We start from the raw sequence: 7,544 nt of genomic DNA on the forward strand, positions 1-7,544 counted from the left end.
TCCTTTATCTGATACATCATTTGCAAATATCTTCTCCCATTCTGTAGGTTGACTTTGAATTTTGTTGACTGTATCCTTTGCTGTGCAAAAGCTTCTAATCTTGATGAAGTCCCAGTAGTTCATTTTTGCTTTGTTTCTTTTGCCTTCGTGGATGTATCTTGCAAGAAGTTACTGTGGCCACGTTCAAAAAGGGTGTTGCCTGTGTTCTCCTCTAGGATTTTGATGGAATCTTGTCTCACATTTAGATCTTTCATCCATTTTGAGTTTATCTTTGTGTTTGGTGAAAGAGAGTGGTCTAGTTTCATTCTTCTGCATGTGGATGTCCAATTTTCCCGGCACCATTTATTGAAGAGACTGTCTTTCTTCCAATGGATAGTCTTTCCTCCTTTATCAAATATTAGTTGACCATAAAGTTTAGGGTCCACCTCTGGGTTCTCTATTCTGTTCCATTGATCTATGTGTCTGTTTTTGTGCCAGTACCACACTGTCTTGATGACCACAGCTCTGTAGTACAACCTGAAATCTGGCATTGTGATGCCCCTAGATATGGTTTTCTTTTTTAAAATTCCCCTGGCTGGGATCCCTGGGTGGCACAGTAGTTTGGCGCCTGCCTTTGGCCCGGGGTGGGATCCTGGAGACCCGGGATTGAGTCCCACGTTGGGCTCCCTGCGTGGAGCTTGCTTCTCTCTGCCTGTGTCTCTGCCTCTCTGTCTCTCTCTGTGTGACTATCGTGAATAAATAAATAAAATCTTTAATAAAAAAATAAAAAATAAAAAAAGTAAAATTCCCCTGGCTATCTGGGTTTTTTTTCTGATTCCACACAAATCTTAAAATAATTTGTTCTAACTCTCTGAAGAAAGTCCATGGTATTTTGATAGGGATTGCATTAAACGTGTAAATTGCCCTGGGTAACATTGACATTTTCATAATATTAATTCTTCCAATCCAGGAGCATGGAATATTTTTCCATCTCTTTGTGTCTTCCTCAATTTCTTTCAGAAGTGTTCTATAGTTTTTAGGGTATAGATCCTTTACCTCTTTGGTTAGATTTATTCCTAGGTATCTTATGCTTTTGGGTGCAATTGTAAATGGGAATGACTCCTTAATTTCTCTTTCTTTAGTCTCATAGTTAGTGTATAGAAATGCCACTGATTTCTGGGCATTGATTTTGTATCCTGCGACGCTACCAAATTGCAATCTTGGGGTGGAGGCCTTTGGGTTTTCTATGTAGAGTATCATGTTATCAGCGAAGAGGGAGATTTGACTTCTTCTTTGCCAATTTGAATGCCTTTAATGTGTTTTTGTTGTCTGATTGCTGAGGCTACAACATCTAGTACTATGTTGAATAGCAGTGGTGCGAGTGGACACCCCTGTCTTGTTCCTGATCTTAGGGGAAAGGCTCCCAGTGTTTCCCCATTAAGGATGATATTTGCTGTGGGCTTTTCGTAGATGTTTTTTAAGATACTGAGGAATGTTCCCTCTATCCCTCCAATCTGAAGAGTTTTGATCAGGGATGGATGCTGTATTTTGTCAAATGCTTTCTCTGCATCTATCGAGAGGATCATATGGTTCTTGTTTTTTCTCTTGTTGATGTGATCTACCATTTTGATTGCTTTATGAGTGTGGTACCCACCTTGCATCCCGGGGATGAATCCCACTTGGTCATGGTGAATAATCTTAATGGACTGTTGGATCCTATTGGCTAGTATCTTGTTGAGAATTTTTGCATCTGTGTTCATCAGGGATATTGGTCCATAATTCTTTTTGATGGGATCTTTGGTTTTGAAACCATATCACCTGGTTTCAGGTGATGCTGGCCTCATAGAAAGTATTTGGTAGTATGCCATCCCTTTCTATATCTTTTGGAACAGCTTTAGTAAAATAGGTTTTGTTTCTTCTTTAAAGGTTTGGTAGAATTTTCCTCGGATGCTATCTGGCCTTGGACTTTTGTGTCTTAGGAGGCTTTGGATGACTGCTTCATTTCCTCCCTGCTTATTGGCCTGCTTATTATTCAGGTTTTCTATCTCTTCCTATTCCAGTTTTGGTAGTTTGTGGTTTTCCAGAAGTGCATCCATTTCTTTTGGATTACCTAATTTATTGGGGTATAGCCGCTCATAATACGTTTTACAATCATTTGTAAGCCCTTGGTATTGGTTGTGATGTCTCCTTTTTTCATTCGTGACTTTTAAAAAAATATTTTATTTTATATATATAAATATATATAAATATATATTTATATATATAAAATTTATATATATAAAATTTATATATATGTAAAAATATTATATATATAAAAATATATAATATATATTTATATATTATATATTATAATATATAATATAATATATATAAAATATAATATATATATGAGAGAGAGAATATATATATAATATATATATTATATATATAAATTATATATATATAAATATATATTAATATATAAATATATATAATATATATTTATATATTATATATTGTAATATATAATATAATATATATAAAATATTATATATATATATATATATATATATATATATATATATATATATATATATGAGAGAGAGAGGCAGAGACACAGGCAAAGGGAGCAGCAGGCTCCATGCAGGGAGTCCGACTTGGGACTCGATCTCTGGTCTCTAGGATCAGGCCCTGGACTGAAGGTGGAGCTATACCGCTGAGCCACCTGGGCTGTCCTTCATTCGTGACTTATTAATTAGAGTCTTCATTCTTTTGTTTTAAATAAGGCTGGCAAAGGGTTTATATATCTTATTAATTCTTTCAAAGAACCAACTCCTGGTTTTGTTGATCTGTTCTGCAGTTCTTCTGGTTTCTATTTCATTGAGCTGTGCTCAAATCTTTATTAACTCTCTTTTTCTTCTTGGTGTAGGTTTTCATTGCTGTTCTTTCTCTAGTTCCTTTAGGGGCAAGGTTAGCTTGTATATTTGAGTTTTTTCCATTTTTGAGGGAGGCTTGTATTGCGATTTATTTCCCTCATAGGAATCCTTTCACTGTATTTCAAGATTTGAACAGTATCGTCATTTTCAGTAGTTTTCATGAATCTTTTTAATTCTTCTCTAATTACCTGGGGGACCCGTTCATCTTTTAGCAGGATGCTCTTTAACCTCCTTGTGTTTGAGTTTCTTCCAAATTTCTTCTTGTGATTGAGTTATAGATGCAAAGCATTGTGGTCTGAAAATATGCAAGGGACAATCCCAATCTTTTGGTATCAGTTGAGACCTGATTTGTGACCCAGTATGTGGCCTATTCTGGAGAAAGTTCCATGTGCACTTAAGAAGAATGTGTATTCAGTTGCATTGGGATGCAAAGTTCTGTAAATATCTGTGAAATCCACCTGGTCCAGTGTTTCATTGAAAGCTCATGTGTCTTTGAAGATGTTATGCTTAGAAGATCTGTCATTTGGAGAAAGCTCTGTCTTAAAGTCTCCCAGTATTAGTGTATTATTATCTATATCTTAACTTTGATTATTAATTGATTGATATACTTGGCAGCTCCCACATTAGGGGCATAAATATTCATGATTGTTAGGTCCTCTTGTTGGATAGACCCTTTAAGTATGATATAGTGTCCCTCTTCATCTGTTACTACAGTCTTTGGGATAAACTTTAATTTATCTGATGTGAGGATCGCTACCCCTGCTTTCCTTTCAGGACTATTTGAATGGCAAATGCTTCTCCAACCTTTCATTTTCAGGCTGTAAGTGTCCTTAGGTCTAAAATGAGTGTCTTCAAAACAGCAAATAGTTGGGTCTTGCTTTTTTAAACCAGTCTGAAACCCTGCATCTTTTGATGGGATCATTAAGCCCATTGACATTCAGAGGTACTGTTGAAAGATATGAATTTAGTGTCATCATAATACCTATTCAGTCCCTGTTTTCGTCGATTGTTTCCTTAGGCTTCGTCTTTCTTTAGAGGGTCCCCTTTAATATTTCTTGTGGAGCTTGTTAGGTGATCACATAATCTTTAGTTTCTGCCTATCTTGGAAGCTCTTTATCTCTTCTTCTATTCTGAATGAGAGACTTGCTGGCTCTCTGGAGAGAGAACAAGTATTCTTGGTGACATGTTCTTCTCCTTTAGGACCCTGGATATATCCTGCCAGCCTTTCCTGCCCTGCCGAGTCTCTGTGGAGAGGTCTGCTATTAATATAATATTTCTCCCCATATAAGTTAGGGATCTCTTGTGTCTTGTGGCTTTAAGGATTTTCTCTTTATCTTTGGAATTTGCAGGTTTCACTATTAAATGTCGAGATGTTTTATGGTTTTTATTCATTTTGGTGGCCCCTTCTCTTTCTCCTGTATCTGAATGCCTGTTTCCTACCACAAATTAGGGATGTTCTCAGCTATGATATTTTCAAATATGCTTTCTGGCCCTATGTCCTTTCCGGTGCCCTCTGGACCCAATTAAACATAGATTTTTCCTTTTGAGGCTGTCATTTATTTCCCTTATCCTTTCCTCGTGATCTTTTAATGGTTTTTTCTCTTTTTGTCCTCAGCTTCCTTCCTTGCCATCAACTTGTCTTCTGTGTCACTCACTCTTTCTTCTACCTTTTAACCTTCATCCTTACTACCTCCACTTTGGATTACATCTCATTTAATTGGTTTTTCATTTCAGCCTGATTTGATCTAAATTCTGCAGTCATGAAGTCTCTTGATTTTTTATGCTTTTTTTCCAGAGCCACCAGTAGCTTTATAATTGTGCTTCTGTATTGGCCCTCTGACATCGAATTGTAATCCATATTCTGTAACCAGTGGCAGAGAGTACTGTTTCTGATTCTTCCTTTTGTGGTGAGTTCTTCTTTCTACTCATTTTCCTCAGTGCAGAGTGGCTGTATGAGCGGGCTGCATCAAGAATATCAACCACGACCTAAGTAAATTTGACTGTAGATTATCAGCCAAGCTCAGAGACCAGAAATTGAAAACAAAGGTGAGAATTAAATAAAATAAAAGGACCACTAAAGTGAAAAACACATTTTACAACTACGTAGTAAAAAATAAGAGGCCAGGAATCCTAGAGAAGAAGAGATAAAAAGGAAAAGAAAAGAAAAAGAAAGAAAGGGATCCCTGGGTGGCTTAGGGATCCCTGGGTGGCGCAGCGGTTTGGCCCCTGCCTTTGGCCCAGGGCGCGATCCTGGAGACCCGGGATCGAATCCCACGTCGGGCTCCTGGTGCATGGAGCCTGCTTCTCCCTCTGCCTGTGTCTCTGCCTCTCTCTCTCTCTCTCTCTCTCTCTCTCTGTGACTATCATAAACAAAAAAAAAATTTTTAAAAAGAAAGAAAAACGGGTATGAAAAAAAGGGGGGCCCAGGATTGAGAGATGGTGGTGAAGAAGTTGTACTGGAGAGAAAATTTAGTCTACCTGAGGCGTTCTAAGCGGTGATCCTCTTGTTTCTGAGTATATTGTTTGGTATATTAGAAGATGCTCATTCCCAAATTTATATAAACCAGAAATATTTGTTTAAGGGCACAACATTGACCACCAAAACATAAGTGAGATAAAAGAGGGGGCAGAATGTGATTCAGGCATCTCACAGGATGAACCAGCATGGTGTTACCACCATTTGGATCTGGTACATGGTGGTCATATTTTAGAAGGTATTAGCTTCTGCCATTGTAGAACAAAATGAGGCTGAGAAAAGAAAAAAACACAAAACAAAAAGAGCATATGTTGTGTATCTCCCAAAATTAAGATGAGTATGTTGAAGGGAATCTAGAAGTACAAAGTATATCTAGAACCTGTAATTGTAGAAATATCAAAATCAAAAAGGAAGAAATTTAAAAATGAAGAGGTGGTAAAATATTGTAGTTAAGGTGGGAAAAGAGAAAAAGAATTGGAAATTTACAGTCTGATATAAAAATGAATTGTACTGGAAAAAGGAAGAAAATAAAAAAGGAGGGATACCCTCTAGTTCTACATACTGTAAGTCCCTTGACTTCCCCTGGAGCTTTCCAGTGCTGCTTGGTCAAGAACTTCTTCTTCCCCTGTCCTTCCAGCTGGTCGTCTGGGAGAGTGGCCTGTTGTGTGGACAATCAGGTATGTGCACCTGGGGGAGCTGCCCCGCCCCTGCCAGGTGCACGGCTCAATGGGAGCTGTTTGTCCTGTGAGGCCCCTGTCCCCTGGTGGCCCCACTCTGTCCCAGGCACAGGGTGACAGCAACACTGGGGGCGGCCGTTTCCCCAGCTCTGGAGTCAGCTCCCTGCAGTAACTACTGCAGCTCCCAGTCCGCACTGGCCTGGATGCTCCGGGGGCAGGGGGCGCTGACCTGCACAGCCTGTGGGCGCCCGGTGTTCACTGTCCTGTGCCCTCTCTGCCTCCCCCTGTCCCGGGGGGAACGCCAGATCCTGGTCTGTGTCCTCTGGCGCCCTGGGTTCCGGGGCCAGTGCTGCTAGAATCGCGCTCCCAGTCTGCGGCTCCTGAAGGCAGCCGGGCCCAGCCCCCTCCACCCGGAGCCCCCTCCTGACACCCCTCCGCCCAGAGCAGCCTTCTCCCCGGGGCCTCGCCCTCCACCCTCCAGACCTTCACCGAGCTGTGCCCACAGGCTGTGTCATGCTCTCCCCCAGCTGCACTTCCTCTGTTAGTGACTCTGGGAATGAGGAGGCCTCACTGCCCCTCCTGTGGTTCCCCCCCGAGGTCCCTGCTGAGCGCCTTTCATCAGAGAAGCATCTGGTGCAAATTTTTAAAGTTCCTGCTTCCCCCGTATGGGGCTCTCCTGTTGCCGAAGCTCCCGCTGGCCTCCTTAGCCCGCCTCCTTGTAGTGCCCTTCCCCAACTTGATTCTTTTTTATTTTTTTTTCTGCCTTCCTACCTTGTTAGAAGCGCAAACCCTTCTGTCTGCATCATTCCAGCTGTTCTCTCTTTAAATCTCAGGTTGAATTCATAGGTTTTCATGATGATTTGAAAGTTATCTATGTAAGTTGGTGGAGATAGGTGACTTGCGGACCCTACTCCTCCACCATCTTGTACTGCCCCCTTCCTTCAGGATTCTGAGAAACATACCATTTCTCCATAATGTCTTCAATATCACACCATTTGTCACATGCGACTTGTGAGTGAGAATTTCAGAGGACACTTAGTGCATTTTCACCCAGGAAAGGATACGAATGTTAATTCCTAAATAGGTTAAGAAGGTGGCATCCAATTATAATGGAAATTTAACTTTTTCTAAGGATAAAGTCACAAAAAAGTTGAAGTGAATAAATATGTATTCCATTTCTGACAATGCTGAGCTAAGTGGTTCATACCAACCTATCTATTCTAAGTTTTTAAAAAGATTTTAAAAATGTTTTAAAGTACAGTTAAATACTTTTCAATTAGGATGTATGCTGATACTAGAATTCAACAACAAGAAAATGTACAACTCAAACACTGGAGAGGGATTTGAACAGAGACTTCACCAAAAAATGAAACACCAATGGCATAGAAGCACATAAAAAGATGTTCAAGATCATATATCACAAAGAAATTAGAAATTAAAGCATCAATGAGGCACTGCTTAAAACCTATTAAAAATGTTAAAATCCAAAACACTGAC

This window comes from Nyctereutes procyonoides, unplaced genomic scaffold, assembly GCF_905146905.1.
Source record: "Nyctereutes procyonoides isolate TBG_1078 unplaced genomic scaffold, NYPRO_anot_genome, whole genome shotgun sequence".
NCBI lineage: Eukaryota > Metazoa > Chordata > Mammalia > Carnivora > Canidae > Nyctereutes > Nyctereutes procyonoides.